The 26,682-nt window shown below is 36.3% G+C and overlaps 1 protein-coding gene and 1 pseudogene across 7 annotated transcripts in view; both read right to left on the bottom strand.

Moving 5' to 3' along the window:
- Nucleotides 1–26,682, bottom strand: part of PRKG1 (protein kinase cGMP-dependent 1) — a 1,291,606-nt gene that overhangs the window by 920,101 nt on the left and 344,823 nt on the right. The gene's annotated exons all lie outside the window — the stretch shown is intronic.
- Nucleotides 1–26,682, bottom strand: part of LOC129136188 (ras suppressor protein 1-like) — a 172,261-nt pseudogene that overhangs the window by 23,578 nt on the left and 122,001 nt on the right. The window contains exon 1 of the transcript XR_008537532.2: nt 1–26,682. This exon is cut by the window's left edge and continues 23,578 nt beyond it; it is cut by the window's right edge and continues 122,001 nt beyond it. The product of XR_008537532.2 is annotated as a ras suppressor protein 1-like (transcript).

Genomic DNA, 26,682 nt, shown 5'->3' with positions numbered 1-26,682 from the left:
ACGACTCCTACCACCATCACCTTAAGCTGTCTAGCAGTAGGACAACAATACGTGTCTCTAATGATGATCTGAATTAATAAACAGCAGCCGTAGTTAACCAATAACAAGATAATACATAAACTGAAGTCACTAAGTCCCCTGGGAAGCTTCCTGGTATTATTTGACACCTCTATTTAATTTTACCTATTTCACTTCCCCCTTCTTGTTCCTTTTTACATCCACATACTTGCATTTTTCCTTCTCTCTATATTTGATTTAGTTCGGCAAAGAAATGAATCAGCTGATATTCACAATCTTCTCCTCGCAATATCAAAGTATATACATAGGTAGATTCCGTGAGAGATGAAAAGAAAGTTGTAAAAGCAGTGTAATATACTGGGCAGCCAGTCTGAAGGGGGCATGCTTATCAATACAGAGTCTCCAAAAATTTTTTTTAGTCAATCTACTTTTGATGGAGTGCGAGAATTTTTTTTTTTTTTTTTTGACTAGGATTGTACTCCCCTCTGGAAGACTTTATTTTTCAGTCTCTTAAAAATATTCAATGATTGTCATTGCTGATTATACATTAGATTCATATAAGGACATTTAAAAAATAAGAACATCTGAGATTCATGTAGCGTCTCTTGAATCAAACTCTAAAGGGTTTGGGGCAGGGCATCTGTATTTTGAAAAGGCACTACAGGTAATTCTGGAAGGTGACTAGGACAGAGAATGATTTGCTGTTTCAAAATGAATTCCTTGTTCTAAGCTGATCGTAACACTACATAAAGCTTGGCCTTAAAAGAAGTCTCAGCAAACTAACACAGGAACAGAAAACCAAACACCACATGTTCTCGCTCGTAAGTGGGAGTTGAACAATGAGAACACATGGACACAGGGAAGGAAACATCACACACCAGGGCCTGTTGAGGGGTTGGGGGCTAGGGGAGGGATAGCATTAGGAGAAATACCTAACGTAGACGATGGGTTGATGGGTGCAGCAAACCAACATGGCAAGTGTATACCTATGTAAAAAACCTGCACGTTCTGTACATGTATCTCAGAACTTAAAGTATAATGAATAAATAAAAAAATACAGTTTCAATGTTTTTCCTTAAAAGTATAATTTAAAATCAAAGCCACTTTTATATAATGCTAGGTGTTAGTATTATGGAATAAATGGTGGTCAATATTGTCAAAATCAATGACCTTTTTATACTTTCCTTAATCAACTATATATTAAAGGATACTATGGCATTATGTTTTTCTAAAAATTTAATGAATATGAATTTACATTTACTATCCAAAAAAAAGAAGACTCACATAAAAGTTTAAAAAGAAGCCATGATGCATATTAAAGAAAATTTGGTTTTCCTGGAAAAGTCATACACTTTTACGAACACATAGAAAACTTTAATATTTTTATATGGCTCCATGTCTTAAATATCTAGTCTAACTTAGGAGGCTGAGACTGGAGGATCCCTTGAGCCCAGGAGATCAAGGCTGGGAAGAGCTATGATCATGCCACTGTACTCCAGCTTGAGCAACAGAGTGAGACCCTGTCTCTAAAACAAACAAAAGCAAAAAAAAATCTTGTCTACCTTTCAGTTGCATGCCAATTAAGGACTAGATGTCCAAAATGTAAATCCACTTCACAATTATGTAACCCTTATACTTAATTTTTATTTCAGTTTTTTTAATAACTTACTCTTGCTATAGAAACAGAAAAGTGACCATGTAAACTTATGAACTTGTTAAAACAGATCTAAGATTTCTAAATAATGCTATGTTTCCAGAAAAATATCTAGCTTACAAGAAAATTTGAGGCAAAACTAGAAATCAATTAATGCAATTTCAATAGATTGATTAGAATTAATGAAATCATATAAAAATAAGTTTTGAAGGTGATTGTTACCACTAAAAATCCAACATAGGTAATAATAATATGCAGTGTTTCTGCTTGCACTTCTGTTCCTAGAATGACTTACATCAGAGATTCTGCCTTAATAAGAACAAGCAGTGGCTAATAGGTAATAATTTGGCATTTCAGAAGTAACCGTATGATCATTATCATGCATGAGATAGGTTTAACCTAGATAACTGTTAACTATTCCTAATTCAGAGATGCTAAGAAGAAAAAACCTCTTAAATTTTTCACCATGGACCTGAGAGCTCTCAATAATTTCATGAACAAGATTTCAAAAACATCTTACTAGTAATTTAATGAATTACGTAGACCATGACTCAGAGGCTGGAGCAATTCTCAGCCAATATTTTACTAATTTAAGTTGGATAGGGTTTTCTCTTATGTGGGTGTCAATTAAGTTGTACTTGGTACAAAGATAGAGTAGAGCAAAACAACAATTACAAATGCCAAGCGAGTATAATCATGGTACCTATACTGTTAAACAAGGTTTAATGAGATAATATAGGGAAAGTCTGTATAGCGGTTCATGCCATGCAGCATGGGCTAAATAAATGCTAATGAGGATGGCAGTGACGTTAGTGGTGGCAGTGGCACCTGTGGAGGTTAAAACCTTGTTTGGGGAGTCTTTTGTCTTGGACATCATATACCAAAAAATTGTCTATACATTTCCAGCAATAAGACACGCCAGAATTGTATTTATTTATTATATTATTTAAAAGACTATTCCTTTTTATTGGAGCTGAGAATACTGATAAGTGCCCTTAAATATACTATAGCTCCAATGACATATTTTCCTTAACTTCATTTACTCAATATTTTAAATGAGCCATAATCTGCTCTTCACTAGTTTCTTAGAGTGAAAAATGCCTGAGTGGTTGGTTATTTTGCTAGACCATGGTTTGATGACATAGCAAATTGACTTGTTCAGAGACAAATCTCACCTCTATGGCCATAGCTTATCATGAAATGTGTTGCCTGCTCTAAAACAAGAGGACCAAGCAAGAGTATGTGGATGGCTCAACCACCTACTACTAAAGGAAACAACTTAAAGTGTGCAGAAGGTCAATGGCATTCATCTCTAAATAGGAAAAATAACTATAAAGACAAAAGCGTTACAAGCCTGTGGGTAGTACAGTAATAATTATGTACTCTGCAGGGAATTTTACAGCTCAGAAATAATCTCTTATTTATATCTTTATTTCACCCTCTCACTAGCCTATGATATTGATTAGGCAGCTATCACTATCTGAATTGCCAAGTAAGTAAACTGAAAATCAGAACATTTAAATTATTTGTCCTGAAATAATGGAGTTTAACAAGAGGCAGAGCTAGAACTTGAAAACAAATTCTGCTTCTACTCCAACATTCCCCTTATATCAGTTGAATTCACTTAAAATGACTGAACAGTTTATATGCTGGAGGCTGATGTCTTTTATAACTTCTTTGTTAGAATTAGAAAGCCCCTATGTGCATAAGTTTACCTGTACAAGGTCATAAACACAGAAGGCAGGCAAAATTGAGATCAGATTTCTGTTTCCCAGGCCTGATGCTGCATAATGTAACAGTGAATTCATACATCTCCAGTATCAGCAGGTGCATTCATGGATTCCTTAACACCTCCTATAGCTGGTGCCCCTACAGCTCAAATTTATGAAAAGCAGTGTTCCAAAAGACATCTTGGAAAGTGTCAACGATCTAATTAGCTTTAATAAAACTACCATAATTCTCAACTAACATTTTCCCTCATTATGGGGGTTGTAGTATTTCCATCAGGATACCCCAGAAACCCCTGAGCAATTTTCTGAAGACTTAAAAATACCCTTGTCATTCAGTGGGGAGAAGCAGAATTCTGAAAGTTAGAGTTTACTCTGTATCTTGGAAATTCCAGGCTAGCTCTCTGGCCCAGAATTTAATACGTCTGACATATCTGCATTAAAGAACTAGTTCTATAAATTATTTTGATCATCAAAAGTAGAGTTCTTTTCCCATCTGGTCTTTTGGTGTATTCATTCCTCCCCTCCTTGCTTTTTACACACCTGCCTCATACTTTATGCCATTCATCTTTTTTCTCTCAAGTTCTAATTGAGCCATATGATTATTTACAGCAAGGAAAGCCTCACTCCTAATGCTAAAACATAGTCAGCCATGATGGCAGAAACCAAGTACTCCCTTTTTTTTACTGGTAAAGATGTTTCATTTCTTTAAAAATAAAATGAGGCCTATTTTTCTTTTAAATAAATCTGAATTCAATAAAATTAGTAAAGTCATAGTTCATTTACATATATGACTGTTAATAATAATAATGGACCCTGTATACACACACACACACACGCACACACACACAAATGACTGGCCAAGTAACCCAAGCTGAGCTGGCTACATGGCCTCTGAGAATACCGGTAATCTATGTATCTCTAGTTTGTTTTCCCATCCATCAGAGGAAGCAGTGCTTTTTAGTGAGGACTATTAAAGTGGCTAAAGAGGTCTAACCATAAAACTTTTCAATTCTAAGGCTACCTTTAACTAAAATTTTAACTTAAATAATTATAATATGTATTGTCTTCACTAGAATACAGTTAGTCTTCAAAAGGATTTTATTTGCAGGAAAAAATAGGCTTAGAATAATGGTATAAGAACTAATTCCAGATGAATCCTTCAGTCATTTTAAAAAGAAACATGCATAATCTTCTAAAACCATTAATAAAGTATCCTGGCCACTTTCCAATATCAACTGAAATTTTAGGCAATAATCCATATAAATTTATAGTCATTTCAACAGATCTAAATTAGACTTCTAAAACTTAAGTCACACCTTCACATGCAGGAAAAATCTACAAAATCCACACCCCCCCAATAAATAACGTTTTATTTATAAAACTAAGATGGAGGTTTTAAACTAAAGGAAAACTTGATTCTTAAACCTGTCCTTTTAAATAACATTTGCAAAAATTTCATATTTTACAGCATTATGGTAACACAGTTAAAGACCCACATCCATAGTGAACAAGAGTCCATGACAGTATTCCAAATTAGCTAACTTAGGCTTTAAAGGCCAAAGTAAATTTTAACTCTCCCATCCAGTAATCTTCCATCTGGACTCCCAGGTGATTATCTTCTTCTGGTTATAACTTGTAAAATGACTATCAGCCTCCTCCTTGTCTCTTCTCTTTCTATTATACTACAAGCTCTCTGAAAGCAGTGGACATATCTTGTTTACTATTTAGTCCCCAGAATTATAGTTTTCAATTTATCCTTTGCCAGTGGTAGCAGACTATATTTTCTAAAGACAGATTCACCAGTATATATTCCAGACCACCTGGTCTTATTGCATGGAACACTGACATTCCTTTAGACCCTGTCAATCCTTGACACTTGAGAGGTGTGTCTGTCTACTCCTATCCCCTAACCTGAGTGAACATTTGTAATTGCTTCAATCAGTAGAATATGGCAAAAGTCATAGTGTGTGACTTTTGAGGCTAGGTCATAAAAGGCATTGCCTTGGTATCTTGGATTGCTCTCTCTGAATAAGAGGCCTCCATGGAGGGAAAGGAGACCCTCTGCCAACAGCACCTATTTGCCACATGAGTGAGCTACCTTGGAAATAGATCCTCCAGTCTCAGTCAAGACTCAAGTAACTATTGCTCCAGCCAGCACCTGACTACAATCTCATGACCCCCTCAGCTGAGCATTTCACAAATTCCCGACCTAAAGAAGCCATGAAAAATAAGAAATGGTTATGGCTGTTTTAAGCCACTAAGTTTTGGCGTAATTTATTATGAAACAATGGATAAATAACCTTTTAAAAGTTTTGTAACTTAAAAAAATAAAATCTAGAAATCCCTAATATGTAAAATAAAATGTATTGAACAGTAATGAAAACTTAGCATTTACCAAAATGCCTTATAAATAGCATGGGTTATATTTTATTTCCAAATATTAAAGCATATTTCAAGAGTTTTTAAAGTATTTCATTTTATAGTCATTTAGGTAACTTCTAGATTGAATGCTGGGCTTAGACAAAGCTCTCTTAGGGCTATAATATATCAAAGGAGGAATTATATAGAAATTTTTTTTTCTCATTAAAATTGTAGTGAAAGACTATGAAATGGGAAAAAGAACCCTAATGACTATGGGATATGACCACTAACATCAATTTCCCATGTAAAGCATAACATATAAGGCTTGATGTTTTATTCTTGTCAATAGTTTCTGAAAGGTGGAGAAAAAGGATTTTACAGATGAAAATCAATAAGAGTTGCCTTAACTGAATGCCCGTCATTGACACTGAGCTGGCAGGCAGAGAGACTCTGCCAAAAGATTTCAGAGAAGGGTGTGCAGCCTCTTCAGTTTTTGTTCCATGTCTCCTAATCTGAGTCACCCTTGATGAGAGAGTGGTATTTCCAACAGAAGGCAAATGAGCCAAGACACAAGCTGCTTTCCCTCTCAGGGAAGTTAAGCAATCTTAAACCAATCAATACTACTTCCTTGGTCATAGACATTTATAACAGATTTCCTTTAATCCAAAGGGTTTAGGTTCCTTCAACAGACCTCAGAAAGAGACTGCTAAGCCTAAAAATCTACTTGCCTACTTGCAATGACTGAAAGACCTTCCTCTCATTTCTTACCTCCTGCCATGTGTGTCTATGCCCATTACACTTCTTGCTAAGAGCCATTCTAATAGAGAGCAGGCTAATTGAAGTCAGAAAATATTTATCTAGCTCCTGCCATTTCCAGCCACTGTACTACATCCTGGGCCACCACAGTTATTAAAACAATCTCTTCCCTTAACAACCACTTACGGAGAGTCCACCACATGCTAGGTGCTAACAGCACAGTGGGAATAAAAATAAGAGTTCCTACACATTTAAGGGATGTATAGCCTAATAGAGAGGATAGATGTGCCTAGAAAAATTCCCAATTATAAACCAATAGTGCAGCGATAGAGGTATGTATATGGTGCAATGGGAGTCAGGCAATTGCCCATGGCTGGCTAGAAATAGAGGATGAAAAGAGTCAAATAAATTTACTTGGGAAAGAAAGCATTTATTTAAAGTTTATAGTAAAAAGCAGAATTAGAGACACATGTACAAGATAATAGGAGTTGACCAAAGGTGAAGTAGGGGGAAATGTCAACAGAAGAGGCTACAGATGACACTTGAGTTGTGCTTTAAAGTACAAATAGTAGTTCAAAAGGCAGAAGAAGCAGAGGAAAAAGAGTAGGGGAGGGAGACAGAATTCTAGTGGAGGAGCGGGGAGCACAGAGACATGAAAGTGCAGCATTTTTTAGTCTAGAATATTCAGAAAATCATGAGAAGTTTAGGGCCAATAGCGTAAAGAATGATTTATTCTGTTTACAAATAGCCTTTCATGAGCAGATAACTATAGCATGGACAATCTTTGAGTGCAAAATGTAAGCTGACTTTTCTATCTTGGACCTCATAGATTTTTCTCCCTGAGCATGGGCTACATATACAATTGTTTGAATCAGAGCAGTGACATTACAAACCGGTTCCATTAAAAAAAGAAGAAAAAAGAAAAAGAAGAAGAAACAGAATCACACTTGCTCTGGCAGTATTTTCATCAACCATTCTGGTTCACCTACATTCTCTTACTAGAATCCTCTGTTTTCCTTTACAGTGATCTTTGCCACCAATACAGTAGCAAAGCTTTAAAATAAAACTCTGGAGGTGTGCACCATGCAGCTTTTGCCTAATAAGATGAATTCTATGATGGGAGGGAAAATGTTATTGTCATAGCAAATACAGGACTTAAAAATGTGCAGGTTTAGCAGGATCTGTCTATATAAAGAAGTGCTAACATTAGCAGTGCTGTAGCTCAGGCTTTTCCCACCCTCTTTCCTGCAGAAAGAATCTGCAATACTCTGTGAAAACATGGGTGTCAAGAAGATCCCATTCACAACATAAATGCGATGGTGGCATCCACACTTGCTTCTACTACTATCATTGGGAATATTTGCAAAGACAACATTTATCAAAGACCAGCCACCCACATTAAAAATCTTAGGCAATTTTTAATTTATCTTATAATTAAATAGCCTTTATAAACAAATTCATGACCCCGCTTTATTTTTCCAACTTCCACTAGACAGTCTTTCACGAATGAAAAACAAATCTGGGTGGGCATCCTTTCTAACAACTGAGAAGAGGTAGGGAGGGCCTGTCAAACACGCCAAGTTATCGGGATGGTTACATCTTCACTGTGGCTATTAGATTTCTTTTCAGAAAAGGGAAAAAGCAACATAAAAGCTTTTCTCTGGTTAATGTTTCAACTTTGATTGAATTTTGGTATTCATGAAAAGAAGCACAGTGTGGGGGAGAAAGAGCTGCAGAATACACAGGATATTTCTATTAGGAACCTACAGAATAGTCTTGAACAAGTCACCGTATATGTGATCCTAGTTTCTCTTCTGCAAAGTCTGAAAAATCATCCTTTAAAAATATTCAAAGGAACTTAAAACAGTGTAAGTTACTTAACATTTCCAGGGTGTTGTCAAAGAAGGAAAAAAAAGCTAAAAGATTAAGGGATTCTTGAATTTTGTATTACGTACCTCTAAAATACAGATGGAAATAACAATAGTAATAATTAAAGCTATCCTTTACTGAGGACTTATTATGCACCAAGTACCATGTTAAGCATTTTACTTGTGTATTATTTGATTTCATGATTAAACAATCCCATGTTGTATGGATCCATTTATGGATGAGAAAATTAAGGCTTAGTCATGTCACAAATCTGTAAAAAGCATACAGTTAATAAATGGAGAAATCAGACTCTAATTTATGCATCTGAGTCTGAAATTTGCTATGCCATTCCTATGCCCAGACATTTGCTACCATGCTCAGAGGGAGGGTCCCTATAACTGTCAGCATCTGAGCCTACACAGCACAGATGAAAGACCCTTAATCTGTTTTTTGATATCTTTAATCAAAACAGACAAGTAACACTGGCTTGTTTATCTCCCCCACCCCAAGCCTTCCCATAGACAACACAGCCTGTCTCCTTTAAAAGTTTTAGTATTATGAAGACCCGGAAACAAAGAAGTTTTCTTCAGATTCTTACATTGATTAGTAACTATCTCAAAGCAATATGGGTGAGACAGAAAAATTACACAACATGGAGAATAAATTAGGACATCCATCCAGTTGGAAACAGGATGTTAGACTATTCTGATGTACAGTGTGTAGTTGATTTTTACATTTGTTGTATTGTATTATTCAGCTATAATTATATATGGAAGTTTTATCTGGGAAAATGATATTTTAAATCTCAATTTATTGATAAAAATACAGAATAGAATGATTTTCATTTTTTAATAATTTTTCCGGGTACATAGTAGCTGTATATGTTTATGAGGTACATGATATTTTTTGATACAGACATGCAAAGTGTAATAATCACATCACAGAAAGTTGGGTATTCATCTCCTCAAGCATTTATCCTTTGTGGGGTACAAACAATCCAATTATACTCTTTTAGTTATTTTTAGATGTACAATTAAATTATTATTGACTACAGTCTTCCTGTTGTGCTAACAAGTATTAGGTCTCATTCATCCTTTCTAATTTTTTTTTTGTGCCCATTAACCGTCCCCACCTCTCTGCCCCCATCACGACCCTTCCCAGCGTTGTAACCATCCTTCTCCTCTCTATCTCAATGAGTTTAATTGTTTGGATATTTTGATATTTAGAAGCAACAAATAAGTGAGAATATATGTTGTTTATCTTTCTGTGCCTGGCTTACTTCACTTAACATAATGACCTCCAGTTCCATCCATGTTGTTGTAAATGACTGGATCTCATTCTTTTTTATGGTGGAATGGTTGGATATTTATATCCTTTAGATATAGATATCACATTGTCTTTATCCATTCATCTGTTGATGAACACTTAGGTTGCTCCCAAATCTTGGCTATTGTAAATAGTGCTGCAACAAACATGAGAGTCCAGTTATCACTTTGATTTACTGATTTCCTTTCTTTTGGGTATATACGCAGCAGTGGGATTGCCAGATGATATGGTATCACTATTTTCAGGTTTTTGAGGTAACTTCAAACTGTTCTCTATAGTGGTTGCATTAATTTACATTCCCACCAACAGTGTATGAGGGTTCTCTTTTCTCCACATCCTCGCCAGCATTTGTTATTGCCTGACTTTTGGATAAAAGCCATTTTAACTGAGGTGAGATGATATCTCATTGTAGCGTTTGTATTTCTCTGATGATCAGTGATGTTGATCACTTTTTCATATGCCTGTTTGCCATTTTGTATGTCTTCTTTTGACAAATGTCTATTCAGATCTTTTGCCCATTTTTAAATCACATTCTTATACTTTTTTCCTGTAGAGTTGTTTGAGCTCATTCTATATTCTCGTTATTAATCCCTTGTCAGACGGAGAGTTTGAAAATATTTTCTCCCATTCTATGGGTTGTATCCTGACTTTGTTAATTGTTTCTTTTGCTGTGCAGAAGCTTTTTAACTTGATGTGATCCCATTTATTCATTTTTTGCTTTGGTTGCCTGTGCTTGTGTGGTATTACTCAAGAAATGTTTTGCCCAGATCAATGTCCTAGAGAGTTTCCCCAGTGTTTTCTTGTGGTAGTTTCACAGTTTGAGGTTTTAGCTTTAAATTGTTAATCTATTTTGATTTTATTTTTGTATAAGATGAGAGAGAGGGATTAAGCATCATTCTTCTGCATATGAACATCCAGTTTTCCCCGCACCATTTATTGAAAGACTGTCTTTTCCCCAATGAATGTTCTTGGCACCTTTATTGAAAATTAGTTCACTGTAGATGTGTGGATTTGTTTCTGGGTTCTCTATCTGTTCCATTGGTCTTTGTGTCTGTTTTATTTTGTTGTTGTTGTTGTTTGTTTTGTTTGTTTGTTTTGCCAGTACCATGATGTGTTAGTTACTGTAGCTGTGTAATATAATTTGAAGTCAGGTAATATGATTCCTCCAGTTTTGTTATTTTTGCTCAACATAACTTTGACTCTTCTGGGTATTTCTGATTTCATGCAAATTTTAGGATTTTTTTTCTATTTCTGTGAAGGATGGCATTAGTATTTTCATAGGGATTGCACTGAATCTGTAGATTGCTTTCAGTAGTATTTGGTTTGGGTAGTATAGACATTTTAATGATATTTATTCTTCCAAATCAGGAATGTGGAATATCTTTCCATTTTTTTGATGTGTGTCCTCTTCAATTTCCTTCTTCAGTGTTTTATAGTTTTCACTGTAGAGATCTTTCACTTCTTTGTTTGTTAATTCCTAGGTACTTAATTTTACTTGTGGCTATTATAACTGAGAATACTTTTAAAATTTCCTTTTCAGATTGTTCACTGCTGGCATATAGAACCACTGCTCAAGGAAATAAGAGAGGACACAAACAAATGGAAAAATATTCTATGCTCATGGATAGGAAGAATCAATACCGTGAAAACGGCCATACTTCCCGAAGTAATTTATAGAGGCAATGCTATCCCCATCAAGCTACCATTGACTTTCTTCACAGAATTAGAAAAAAAAAAACTACTTTAAATTCCATATGGAACCAAAAAAGGGCCTGCATAGCCAAGACAATCCTAAGCAAAAAGACCAAAGCTGGAGGCATCACGCTACCTGACTTCAAACTATACTACAGGGCTACAGTAATCAAAACAGCATGGTACTGGTACCAAAACAGATCTACAGACCAATGGAACAGAACAGAGAGCTCAGAAATAATAGCACAAATCTACAACCATCTGATCTTTGACAAACCTGACACAAACAAGCAATGGGGAAAGGATTCCCTATTTAATAAATGATGTTGGGAGAAATGGCTAGCCATATGCAGAAAACAGAAACTGGACCCCCTTCCTTACACCTTATAGAAATATTAACTCAAGATGTATTAAAGACTTAAATGTAAAACCTAAAACCATAAAAACCCTAGAAGGAAACTTAGGCAATACCATTCAGGACATAGGCATGGGCAAAGACTTAATGACTAAAACACCAAAAGCAATGGCAGCAAAAGCCAAAATTGAAAACTGGGATCTAATTAAACTAAAGAGTTCTGCACAGCAAAAGAAACTATCATCAGAGAGAACAGACAACCTACAGAATGGGAGAAAATTTTTGCAATCTATCCACCTGAAAAAGGGAATCTACAAAGAACTTAAACAAATTACAAGATAAAACAAACAATACCATTGAAAAGCGAGCAAAGGATACGAAGAGACACTTCTCAAAAGAAGACATTTATGCAGCCAACAAACATATGAAAAAAAAAACTCATCATCACTGATGATGAGAAATGCAAATCAAAACCGCAATGAGATACCATGTCATACCAGTTAGAATGGCGATCATTAAAGTCAGGAAACAACAGATGCTGGAGAGGATGTGGAGAAATAGGAACACTTTTACGCTGTTGGTGAGAATGTAAATTAGTTCAACCATTGTGGAAGACAGTGTGGCGATTCCTCAAAGATCTAGAACCAGAAATACCACTTGGCCCAGCAATCCCATTACTGGGTAAATACCCAAAGGATTATAAATCATTCTACTATAAAGACACATGCATGCATATGTTTACTGCGGCACTGTTCACAATAGCAAAGACTTGGAACCAGCCCAAATGCCCATCAATGATAGACTGGATAAAGAAAATGTGGCACATATATACCATGGAATACTATGCAGCCATAAAAGGCATGAGTTCATGTCCTTTGCAGGGACATGAATGAAACTGGAAACCATCATTCTCAGCAAACTGGAACAGAAAACCGAACACCACAAGTTCTCACTCATAAGTAGGAGTTGAACAATGAGAACACATGGACACAGGGAGGGGAACATCACACACTAGGGCCTGTCAGGGGATGGGGGGCTAGGGGAGGGATAGCATTAGGAGAAATACCTAATGTAGATGACGGGTTGATGGGTGCACCAAACCACCATGGCACGCGTATACCTGTGCAACAAACCTGCACGTTCTGCACATGTATCCCAGAACTTAAAGTATATTAAAGAAAAAGAAATGCTACTGATTTTTGTATGTTGATTTCTTGTTCTGCAACTTGCTGAATTTGCTTATCAGTTCCAATAGTTTTCTTGTAGAGTCTTTAGGTTTTTCCAAATATAAGATCATATCATCTGCAAACAAGGATAATTTGACTTCTTCCTTTCCGATTTAGATGCTCTTTATTTCTTTCTCATCTGATCTCTCTCGCTAAGACTTCCAGTACTATGTTGAGTAACAATGCTGAAAGTGGGCCTCCTTTCTAAAAACTGAAAAGAAGCTTCCAGTTTTTTTCCCATTCAGTATGATACTAACTGTGGGTCTGTAGTATGTGGCTTTTATTATGTTGAGGTATGTTCATTCCATATAGAATGAGAGTTATTTAGTTAGCATCCTATCCAAGGTTTTAGAGGTAGAACCCATCTACCTGACTCCCCACTACCAATATTTACCTGAGACCTCCTGTACTCAGGGTTCCTTTATCATCTGTAGTAGTGAGTTGGGATGTTTGAGCTTTCAATGGCCTTGTCATTAGGTCAGTCTATCTTGGGGAGGGTACATTGTGGACTGGCTGAGGCCATGTGAGTCTGACTGGATGAATTCACATAACTGGTCCAGCTCCACTTGTGGAAACTTCCATAACTCTACTATATGAATGGTATGGCAAATTCATTATGAATTCAAATAATGAACTCAGCACAGTCATTAGCACAGAAGTGATCAAAATGATTTATGGTTATTATTATATGACCCTAAGTTTTATCCTTCCTCCCCTTAACTCCATGGTATTTATGTTCCTTAAAATTAAATTTGTCTGAGTGCATTTTGCCCTTGCCTTTTCTATAGAGAGTAAGCTCATTTAGGGCAGAAGCTGTGCCTTATTATTATCTATCCAATTTAGCACTTCTCTTTATTTCTTGGTACTCCACTGAGAATCTCTAGAGAGAATGTGTACTCAGCTTAAAGATACACATACATGGTATCTGTATGTGGTTCACATCTGTAATCCAAGCACTTTGGGAGACTGAGGCAGCCAGATCACTTGAGGTCAGGAGTTTAAGACCAGCCTGGCCAACATGGTGAAACCCCGTCTCTACTAAAAATACAAAAATTAGCTGGGAGTGGTGGTGCATGCCTGTAGTCCCAGCTATCTGGGAGGCTAAGGCAGGAGAATCGCTTGATCCTGGAAGGTGGAGGTTGCAATGAGCCAAGATCATGCCACTGCACTCCAGCCTGAGTGTCAGAGCAAGACTTCATCTGAAAAAAAAAAAAAAAAAAAAAAAAGGACACATACACACACACACACACACACAGACACAAACAATATGAACTCAAAGTAAACAATTTTTTAATCTTCTCTGAACAAAATACACACTAAAATTTCTTACTTAGGATTTTGGCAAATATAATGTTGGTCTAAGAAAATATCCTATGCTTTTACAATTAGGTCAGAGATGATATAAGGATGGTTCTAAACTCTCACCTTGACAATAGGTCACTGGCCATATATTTCACTACATGGAAGAAACAGAAATCCGTAGTCTTCCACACAAAACCACAAATGTACACACTTCCAGCACCAGCAGGAGACACCCATATTAGCAGGTTTGAGATGTGCTATGTCAGGCAGCTATTTTACTCCTCTAAGTCTGAGACTCCTCATCGAATGAAGGAGAGGTAATACAGTGCTTACCTTGGCTTTGATGGAAGATGACGATATCACTTGGGCACACCAGGTCTGACTTACGGTAAGGGATTAATTAGCATCATCTCACTATCGTCTCAAGTATGAATGCCGCCAAGTGAGCGATTTTATATCTTCCTAGCTCCGGATTTCACCTGCTACCAATGAGTAGATTTTTCCCTAGCCCAAAATGGTATCACATAGGGAAAAAAAATGAAAAAGAACTCAGAAACCCCTACACAAATCAGGGAAACTCAAATGTTGTGACATACCAGTCACACTGAAGAATGGATGCAGTACACTTCACTCAGTTTTTTTATATTGATGGGATATGTCAGAATAAGTGGTAACGTTAGAGGTAAGTGCAGTAGATACATGTTAGTGCAAGAAACGAGACCAAGGTCGAGTTCTCACTAGACTTCCTTAAAGCTTCACTACAGGTTGATACCTGAGCTCAAGAGAAGTATCACCTGCTAAGAGAGACAATCTGGTAAAAAATAGTCTTTTAAAAAAGGCTTTATTTCTTCAGTGAATAAACATCATTGTGTGGGATCTCTAATGCGCTTGTTTTATGTTTCTAGGCAGGATCCATTCTTGATGGAGAAGGTCAGAGTAAAATTCCAAGGCACTCACTTGGAGGTTGTGGTTACTAGCAGGTTGCCTTAAGGTGTAAGGAAAATTACTGAACTTCTTTGAAAAGTTAATTTTATTTTGAAAGATTATATATTTAATTTGTTGTGCATCTCAAGATTCCACTGACGGGCTAACAGAGATCAAATGTATAATCTTTCTCTGATTAACAGAGAAAAGGATGATTGCACATATCGGTTTAAGGGCAGGAGAGTGTGTGTGGGAGGTAAGGTACAGAGTAAACTTGATATGTGCACTTGAGTGGCCTTTGGTGTAAATTTTTTCTTCTAATGTGATAGGTTTATTATATTTTAAATTAAGATTTAGCATTACTTTCTCTTAAGTTACGTGTTTTCTCCCCAAACTTTGTTGCCATTTTTTTGTTTGTTTGTTTTTGAGATGGAGTCTCGCTCTGTCGCCCAGGCTGGAGTGCAGTGGCATGATCTCGGCTTACTGCAAGCTCCGCCTTCCGGGTTCACGCCATTGTCCTGCCTCAGCCTCCCGAGTAGCTGGGACTACAGGCACCCGCCACCATGCCCGGCTAATTTTTTTGTATTTTTAGTAGAGAAGGGGATTCACCGTGTTAGCCAGGATGGTCTCGATCTCCTGACCTCGTGATCCGCCTGCCTCGGCCTCCCAAAGTGCTGGGATTACAGGTGTGAGCCACCGCGCCCGGCCTTTGTTGACTTTTATGTTCTGATAACCGGTGCTAAATCTGGCTTGTTACACCACTGAGAATCCCGGAAGAGAATGTTTACCGATTTCAAGAACGATGATTGTAAAGCCTTCTGTTAATCTTATTTTCATTTTAGACCCAGAGATACGGGTAAACAAGTTCATCTGACTATCCATAAAAGGACCAAAAAAGTTTATTTGAAAACCAACGAGAAACTATCACATTTTCACTAAAAATGGCATTACCAGTTTTTAGGGGGACTACTGTCTGGCTGGTATTCCAACAACCATCTTCCTACCAAGCAATTCATTCATAAACCAAACAAAAAGCATGTCTCAAAGTGACAGCTATTGGAAACATCACACAGAGCAGGCTATCAGTGATAAAATGATCAAGTAACCATTTATAATACCAGCTAGACTTCCATAGAACCAGGTATGTTAAAAAAGACAGAGAATCAAGAGCCTTGAAATTGTACAAATAATGCTACCTGTACTGAACATAATCTCCAGAAGAAACATCAATAACTTTCCTGCTGGAATCAAGAGCAAGATCCAGAACTCATCATTGCCAGTACACCAGACTTGAATCATCCCGTAGCACAGCCTTTGTCACACCGTACCATAATTGCTTACTTTCATGTTCCTCTCATTGGCTTGTTAACATCTTAAGAGAGTCTTGCACAAAGCACATGCTCAATAAATAAATGAAAAATGAACAAATAAAAATCCAGGACTTGATAGAGTCCCCAAAGCTCTTATCAAGGATAAGGCTATTTCCCTTCCTTGCCTGGTTTATGTTGTTTGCTTGTTCCAAATGAGATTAAGTCTGGGATTTTAAATTTGGCATTTTAGAGCAAACGAGTAGCCTCAAAAGTGATTACTGTCTGCCCAACATTTTCAAGTAGCCTAGTAGAAGTTACATATTTACTCTCGGTGAAATATCCCATAACTAACTATACATCCCATGGTTTTGCTTTAGTCTGGGATTATGTCAATCAAGCACAGTAACACTCAAACCATAACTCTGAAGCCCTGATTAACAGTTACCTATTACAGTTAATAGAAAATGGACAACAAAATTAGTCATTATTTAGAAAATATAATTTTAAAGGCAATACTATTTCTAAGAATGGCACCATGAAGTAGAGGAAGATTAAAAGAGGTTGTAATAATCAAAACACTAGAAAGCACTTGATTGATTATTCTCATCAGCAAAGAATTCGCAACAATGTTAGAAGCAACGTTTAAAATAGGGTAATTTAATATCTCTTTTATTTGAAAACTTTATATTCTAAGATTTCACATATTTTAAAGTTTTCTGACATAAATGCAGCACCCATTTTTTGTTCTCTGGTTATATTTCACCAAGAACTACTAATTATTATTGTTTTCAAAATCACCTTGGAGAGGTAGACTAATTAGTGCACCTATTAGTCTGTAACAAACTATTAAAATAAAGAAATAGTCTTGTTATTTGTATGTATATATACATTTACAAGCAAAACTGAAGAAATCCCAGTGTTCCTATTGTGCATGAATTTTGTGAACCAATTAGTGTGAAATGCAATTTGCACTAATTCATCGGGGGCAAAGGGAGCAAGCAATTACCTTGACTTGTTAATTTAGCATTTTATCGTACATTGTTCATATTGAGAATTTTTCCCAGTGGTAATAATACTCCCTTGTTATAGAAAGGCAATCTGGGCAGTAACATCATGAATCTTCTCTTCAAATTCCCATTTTATATTACATTTATAAGACAGTGAAAAAAAAAAGGACATCTTGTACCCACATCTCTCACTAGATCTCTCTCTTCTGAGTAAGACATCATCTCTACAGTCATCTTGTCAAATACCATGTACATGCTTTTGACCCTAATTGACTAAGCTAGAATGATTGCTTAAGCAGAGAAATTGATAGTTGAGGAGGTTTACCTTGTATATGAGTACAATCCTAACATTTAAGCCCTGAGTGTGTCTGATATACTTTGACTATTTGCTCTACTCAAATCTCATGTTGAAATGTAATCCTCAGTGTTGGTGGTGGGGCCTTGTGGGAAATGTTTGGATCATTGAGGTGGAATTCTCGTGGATAGTTTAGCACGATCCTCTTGATGCTGTCCTTGTGATAGTGAGTGAGTTCTCACAAGATCTGGTCGTATAAAAGCATGTGGTATCCCCCAGCTCTCTCTCCTGCTCCTACTCCTCTGGCCATGTGACGTGCCTGCTCCCTGCTTTGCCTTCTGTCATGATTGTAAGTTTCCTGAGGCCTCCCCAGAAGCCATGAGAATGTCAGCCTCATGCTTCCTGTACAGCCTGCAGAACCATGAGCAAGTTAAACCTCTTTTCTTTATAAATTACCCAGTCTCAGGTATTTCATTATAGCAATGCAAGAATGACCTAATACAGAGTCCACACATAGAAATGTTCAGAAGTAAAAACAATTTATCTTCCAGACATAAAAATGTATTGCTAGCATACATTATCTAGGCTTTTCTTTAGTATTTAAAAAACAAATCTCTCTACCAGTTGATTCCCATTGAGCTGCTAGGTACTGTAGAAAGAGCTTTTAGCTACATATGAGGGGCACATTACTGGTGATACAAAGACCTGAGCTTCGATTTGGCTCTGTTTTTCCCTGGCTGAGTGATCTGGGGAAAGGCACAATCCTGCTTTACAATTTATTTATTGAGGGCCAACCTTAAACTAATGTGCTAAGTGAGAGAAACATATATTGCCTGCATGCTTCATAGAATATTTTAAGTAATTATACGTGAAAATTAAGTGAAAAATAATTTATAAAACTATTCATTTTATTAAAACATATTATTGTCAATATTTAAATAAACATACCAGTAATATATCTACCAAATTATGTTATTATATATTATTAAATATGCTTTTTATACCAAATAATTATTTAAAATAAAAATGGTAGAAAATCCTATCACTGTGTTTTTAAAAGATATTTTTCTTTGGTTACTGATATCACATATACATTGGGCAGTCAAAACTGCAGAATGCCAACTGTGTCCAGAGCCCCATTTTAACAGAAATAACCACATTCAGTTGACATCTCACGTGGGAGAGCAGTGAAAGATAATTTGTTCCAACTGTAGCCAATCTGTAAGCTAACTAGTGGATAATAGGGTAATTATCTCTCCCCAGAGCTTGAACTGGAGATACAGAGAATTAAGTCAGGTGATAGTGGGGACGGAAGGAAAAAAAGATATACAAGAAAGAGTATAGACAACATGAGTTGAGTTACTGATCTATGTTGTTGAAAGAGATTCTGAAGTCCAACAACTAAAGTGGTAGCATGGAAGCTCACATTGCAGTGAATTTTGGGCAAACATCCAACTAGCAAAATAATTTAGTCTACCTGAGGCCCAGCTGTATAGCAGTTTCCCTTTTCCTATGAAGTCTACCTTAACCCCTACCCCTGAATTCCTGTCTAATGTGGTAATACATAGGGTAATGTGTGTTTTCTTTTTGATTTTCACATTTCTCATGGATGAACCCCTCCTAACTTTTAATCCAAGGACTGAATGTTACTGCAACTGAGAATAATCTAACACAGATGAATATTCATAGAATGAACACCTGAATGTTTGTTATTCTTCATATTGCTGTCTTACTTTAGGACAAGAAACAATAAGTATAATCACTAATGTTTTTGGATATACGAGGCTATTATGATTCTCTGATTGTATTACCTGTAATGGTATTTGAAATACTTATAAGTCTATTGTATAATTTAAACTCTATTTTTGGTGACAGGAGAGTATAGAAGTGACTCAGATGAAAATTAGGTCTGCATATGATCTAGTAGAAGTTAAATGGAGCTAAAAATTAAATCAAATGTGATGACTCAGGACTTTGATACAGATTTAGGAAGTTGTCCAGGAGATTCTGAATTGGCAAACAAACAAGTTCCTGATCTTGACTCTGATGTTTTATTTCACTTAAAAATAGTTCTTGTTTCTCTATGTTTTAATTCTGTGTCTCTTAGAAAGTTTGATCACATCTTGTCCTTTCTGTGGTATTTCTCTGTATGAGGAGGTGAAAAAAAATTGAGCTATTTCTCTTAATCCTTTAAAATCTCTCTCTGTATGACATTTTCCTAATCTTAAAATGAGAATCCCCTTGTAAGGAAGGTTGGACCCAATTACCCGCTGTTGTACACATCCACAAAAACTCATTCCCCCTTCTCCTATTACTTATCCTACAAATAACCATTAGGAGTCCTCCCCTTACTTCAGAATATTTAATAAAATGAGGTGTTACCATTATGCCTGGATTTAAGATTCAACAGCAAGGGCCTCTAGGCTAAAATACGTGTCATCTTCAGCTCTGCTTTCTCTCTGGTATCTAATATCGGTTACTGATATGGTTTGGCTGTGTCCCAACCCAAATCTCACCTTGACTTGTAATAATCCCTATGTATAAAGGGCAGGGCCAGGAAACCTCATGGGGGAGGTTTCCCCATACTGTCCTCATGGTAGTGAATAAGTCTCACAAGATCTGATGGTTTTACAAATGGGAGTTCCCCTGCACAAGCTCTCTTGCCTGCTGCCATGTAAGACGTGACTTGCTCCTCATTTGCCTTCTGCCATGATTGTGAGGCCTCCCCAGCCATGGGGAACTCTGAGTCCATTAAACCTCTTTCCTTTATAAATTACCCAGTCTCAATTATGTCTTTATTAGCAGCATGAGAGCCAACTAATACGGATACTTTACCCTTGGAACTCTCTTGTTCCTTTAAGTCACTATACACCACTTCCTACCAAATATCAAGTGCCAGGAGAAGAAATGTACCACATTAAATCACAAGTGGCTCTAAAACAATATGGAACGAGTTGGAGACACACTTTACACTGTGAGGTTTAAGAATAGCCATTTAAGTTCCCAGCCATAACACTTGCCTTAGGGAAGACAAGAGAAGTTAGGGATCCTTAAAGTATCAAACGTAAGCAGAGCACTGTGTAGGGGTCAGAAGAAAAGGATATTTAAACAACAGTCCCAACAACAGGCTTTACTTCTCTTTGTTCTGCCTCTATCATGCTCAGCCTTTGCTCAACCACAGGTTGTGAATCATGATAAAAATAACTTCCTGTTGACTTTTACAATATAAAACCTCAAAAGAATAACCTGGCTTTCTTTTTCTAACACAATTCTATGTAGATAGATATTTAAGAAAATTATTCACAGAAATTGCCTTTAAAAAAAGTAATAGTTTATAAAATCTTTTGAAATACATCTTTCTCAGGCACCTCTTGTTAAATCCCTTTACTCCCTTAATTGACTTCAAGGCAATTTAAACACTGGAATATGTATTTGATGCTATGAGCTGTGATGATAAAATATGGATATTTTATGGAAATCAGTCTGGGTTCCCACCAAGAGCATGGAGTAGAGACTCTTTGGATGAATGGATATTTTGAATTAGCTAATGGGGAAAGTTTCTGAGGAGGATTTTTTTCTATCAACAAGCTGCATGTAGGTCTATGTGAGATGTAGAATCAATTACTGAGAACGTTGGTTTTTAATCTTTTTAATATGGATAAAATGACCCTCTTACCCCATCTGCCCCGTTAGATTGTCTTATTCACAACATTCCAGACATATGCTTTTGAGACTTCAGATATTTTCTGTGGTTTTCTATTGATTATCAGGCACTGAACTTTTCTCAAAGAAAAACTCCTCGGCTGTTTTTCAAGACAACTGAATGCATTAAGTTAGGTGTTCTCTGAAGCTAGATAGCTTTAATGAAATGATGAGATATGTATTGGTTTGGCTCAAGAGTGATTTGATGCAGTAATTTCTTCTCTTAGTAGGGCATTATGCCTGGCTCATGACCTAAAAGAGACTTTGCAATTCTAAATCCAAATGGCTTTAAGTCTTTGCATATTCATCTATGTTTAACATGCATTATAGTAGCAAGTACTTTGAAATGAAGTAAACATTTGGAAACTTGTAGACATGCAAACTGTGAATAAAAATACAATCTTAACATAGATTAAACTGATAAGAGGAAGATGATTTAAAAAGATTAAATGATTAGAAATGAGTTTGGCAAAGTCAAAACCTTGTCCATCAGTTAAGTACAATATATTCTTAGAAAGAACCTCTTAAAAAACAAATGGCTTAGAGTTATAAACATGTTAGAATAGCAGTTCAAGCTATCAATGGAAAATGTCAGAGCGATAGGTTTCTTTTCTTTAGAATTTCTTAATATATAAAAATGTCTTTAACCTGACATAATGAAATGAAGGCTAATGCTACAAAAGTAGACACAACAAAGTGGCAACTATTTCAAAAAGTCAATGGATAATCATCCTAAGACTGATTCTCCTATAAAATGGTTATAAAGCTGAGATCCACTAGCAGAGGCTTTTATTCCATCTGAAAGTAAATAAAGCAGTTCATCATACTACTGATGGAAGTATAAGTTGGTGCAATCTTTTTGAAAGATAAAAGCCTTAAAAATGTGATAACATCTTGTCTCAGCAAGTCTTCTAGGAATTTATCTGTAGGAAATAATCACAGATGACCAGAGATTAAGCAGCAAAAATATTTACAGAGTTTTTTTGAAAAGTAAAAAACTGTAATAAAACCAAATTATCAACAGTAAGATAATACTTAAATCATAGTGCTTTCATCATATGGAGTTCTTCTATATGGCTTTTGGAATGATATTGTAGAATAATGTTTAATTACATGCAAAGATGTTAATTATATACTTTGCATGAGAAAATAGTTAAAAACAGCATATACTACACGAACTTATATGCAAAGGAATATACACATAAATATATATAAATATAGAACAAAGATTGAAATAATGTATACAAAATGTTATGGTATCTTATGAAATTTTTATTTACTTTCTTTTTTGTTTTCTAAATTTTCTACAGTGAATGTATATATATGTCTAATAAAAATTAAAATTATTAAAAATATTTAAAGTCAGGAAAAAAGCTGGAAACTTGGAAGATATCTTGAAAATTGCATGATTTCTGAAATAAATATTTCAGGATGAATTATGCTTTATATCTCCTTCCTTTCTCTAAAATGTAAACATTTTTGTACTTTCTGGTGAAACTTTCTAGAAGATAATTTGAAGACACAGCTCTCCTCTGGTATGGATCATGTGATTTTCCAAAACCATGACTCAAACATATTTGGCCATTCATAGCAAGAACTTTATAAGCTCAAACAACTTGAGCCTTTAAGTAAAGTAAGAAGGGTAAGTAAAGGAGAAGGTCAAAGAAATTATATTTCTTATATGTTTCAAGTATTAAGGCTTTTGAAGATTTTGCCTAGAAAATAGAGCTTAAAATTAAGCTTTGGCAAAATTTAAGACTACTTATGGGAATTCCCTTCTCCCAATTTATTCCCCCAATTTAATGAATACTTACATGTGACAGTGAAATGGATATATGCTACCCAGGGCTTTCCAAACATGGCCTATTATTAAGTTGGTCATTTCTTAAGGCAATCATATTTCATTTTGATTTTTTTTCCAATTATTCTCCAGGACAAACTTAGCATTGCGCTAGGTATCTTTTGTGGGCTATTCTGTGAAAATCATTTGACAAAAAAGTAGGAACAAAATCCTGTACCCTATTAAATATTTCAACCTCAGGTAATATTTCTGACTGTACAATCTAATTGAATCATAGCATCACTAATCAGACATCCCAAAGATTCCCAGATTTATCTGAAATGATGAAGTTCAATTAAGACTAATGATAACTTCTTTAGAATAAAAGAACCAATATCCTTGACTACCCAGTTAATGGCAGTGCTACATGTAAGCATCTCATTTTACACAATCCAGGGAGATGCTTCCCATTGAGAATTCTGACACAAGTTCCATGGCCCCTGGTCCATGTATTTATAGGGCATCTATCTCATAACTAGCTATGTGGCTCTATTTCCACTTCCTCCCTCCTACCAGACTGTTTCAGTGTGGCTAACCCCTAGCCTAGAAACCCTTATTTTTCTTAAATTTTAATTTTTTATTTTAAGTTCCAGGGTACATGTGCAGGATGTGCAGGTTTGTTACGTAGGTAAATGTATGCCATGGTGATTTGCTGCACCTATCAACCCATCACCTAGGTATTAAGCCCAGAATGCATTAGTTATTTTTCCTAATGCTCTCCCTCCCCTTACCCAACTGCCCAACAGGCCCCAGTGTGTGTTGTTCCCCTCCTTGAGTCCACATGTTCTCACTGTTCAGCTCCCACTTACAAGTAAGAGCATGCAGTGCTTGGGTTTCTGTTCCTGCATTAGTTTGCTGAGGATAATGGCTGCTAGCTCCATATGGCTGCATAGTATTCCATGGTGTATATGTGCCACATTTTCTTTATCCAGTCTATCTTTGATGGGTATTTGAGTTGATTCCATGTCTTTGCTATTGTGAATAGTTCTGCAATGAACATATACATGCATGTAGCTTTGTAATAGAATGATTTATATTCCTTTGGGCATATACCCAGCAATGGGATTGCTGGGTCAAATGCTATTTCTGGTTCTAGATTTTTGAGGAATCCCCACACACTCCTCCAAATGGTTGAACTAATCTACATTCCCACCAACAGTGTAAAAGCATTCCTATTTCTCCGCAACCTCACCAGCATCTGTTGTTTCTTGACTTTTTAATAATCATTGTTCTGACCAGCATGAGATGGTATCTCATCGTGGTTTTGATTTGCATTTCTCTAAAGATCAGTAATGTTGAGCTTTTTTTCATATGTTTGTGGGCCGCATGAATATCTTCCTTTGAGAAGTGTCCCTTCATGTCCTTTTTAATGGGGTTGATTTTTTTCTTGTAAATTTGTTTAAGTTCCTTGTAGATTCTGGATATCAGATCTTTGTCAAATTGCTGGTTTGTAAAAATTTTCTCCCACTCTGTAGGTTGCCTGTTCATAATGATGATAATTTCTTTTGCTGTGCAGAAGCTTTTTAGTTTAATTAGATCCCATTTGTCAATTTTTCCTTTTTTTGCAATTGCTTTTGGCAATTTCATCATGAAGTTTCTGCCTTTGCCTATGTCCTGAATTGTATTGCCTAGATTTTCTTCTGGGGTTTTTATAGTTTTTGGTTTTACATTTAAGTCTTTAATCCATGTTGAGTTAATTTTTGTATAAGGTGTAAGGAAGGGATCCAGTTTCAGTTTTCTGCATATGGCTAGCCAGTTCTCCAAGAACCATTTATTAAATAGGTAATCCTTTCCCCATTGCTTGTTTGTGTCAGGTTTGTCAAAGATTGGATGGTTGTAGAGGAGTGGTCTTATTCCTAAGTTCTCTGTTCTGTTCCATTGGTCTATGTGTCTGCTTTTGTACCAGTGCCATGCTGCTTTGGTTACTGTAGCCTTATAATATGGTTTGAAGTCCAGTAGTATAATACTTTCAGCTTTGATCATTTGGATTGGAATTGTCTTGGCTATATGAGCTCTTTTTTTGGATCCATATGAATTTTAAAATAGTTTCTTCTAATTCTTCGAAGAATGTCAGTGGTAGTTTATTGGGAATAGCATTGTATCTATAAATTATTTTGGGCATTATGGCCATTAGAAACCCTGTTTTTCATCTAAGGTTAATCATTTGTTTTGGCCAAATCCTGTGAACTAATGCCATGAAGTGTCCATTTATTACTGGTCTGCCCCTATCTCCACCTTGTCTCCTGTCCCCAAGTGACTACTATAAGTTTCTTTGCTTTACAATGTTGGAAGTAATGCCATCTCTATCAACAAAATGCCAAACAATTTCTCTATGCCAGGTATAACTGGGATGGTAGTGGTTGCAGAAAACACTGTTTTAAGAAGGATTTTGAGGTTGAGGGCTTAACAAAAATGGAGGCCATGATCAATTAGCAGTGTGTGCCATAAGAGGGGGAGAGGATGTGACAGCTTATTGTGTTTCCTCGTCCTATTACAAGCTAGTCATTCTCTTCTTCTACACAAGAATTTAATATAATTTGGATGTACTTTTAAATTCAATTATGCTATTTTATTTATTTATTTATTTATTTATTTATTTATTGAGATGGACTCTTGCTCTGTTGCCCAGGCTGGAGTGCAGTGGCATGACGTCGACTCACTGCAAACTCTGCCTCCCAGGGTCAAGTGATTCTCCTGCCTCAGCCTCCTGAGTAGCTGGGATTACAGGTGCATACCACCAGGCCTGGCTAGTTTTTATACTTTTAGTAGAGATGGGGTTTCTCCATGTTGGCCAGGCTGGTCTCAAACTCCTGAGTTCAGGTGACCTGCCCACCTTGGCCTCCCAAAGTGTTGGGATTACAGGCATGAGCCACCATGCCCAGCCTGCTATAATTGCTCTCTAATTGATTTTTGGTATTCTAACATTCTTTCCTACTTTTTATTTCAAATATAACTTGGCTAATTTATGAGCTAAATATGGGGAAATCAAATCACCATTTATAACCATGATCTCTGTAGGAAAATGCATTTGAAGTTTCTACATAATTGACTTTCGCAAAGGGATTCTTGAAACTTAATCCATTCATAAACAGAGACCTGCACCCACACCTTTTATAACCAGCCATAGTTCTCTGCATGTATTAACTACTCAATGATCTTTGTTGAAACATTGAATTATACAGAAGTTGGCTGCTCCCTGAAAGTAAGGTGACATCTCTGTAGTATTTTCGTGCAGATATCTAAAAATCACACAAAACTAGCAGGGTGTGGTGGCATGCACCTGTAATCCCAGCTACTCAGGAGGCTGGGGCGGGA

Source organism: Pan troglodytes, chromosome 8 (assembly GCF_028858775.2).
Source record: "Pan troglodytes isolate AG18354 chromosome 8, NHGRI_mPanTro3-v2.0_pri, whole genome shotgun sequence".
Lineage (NCBI taxonomy): Eukaryota > Metazoa > Chordata > Mammalia > Primates > Hominidae > Pan > Pan troglodytes.
The sequence above is the reverse complement of the archived record's forward strand: the minus strand, read 5'-3'. Positions and strand labels throughout refer to the sequence as shown.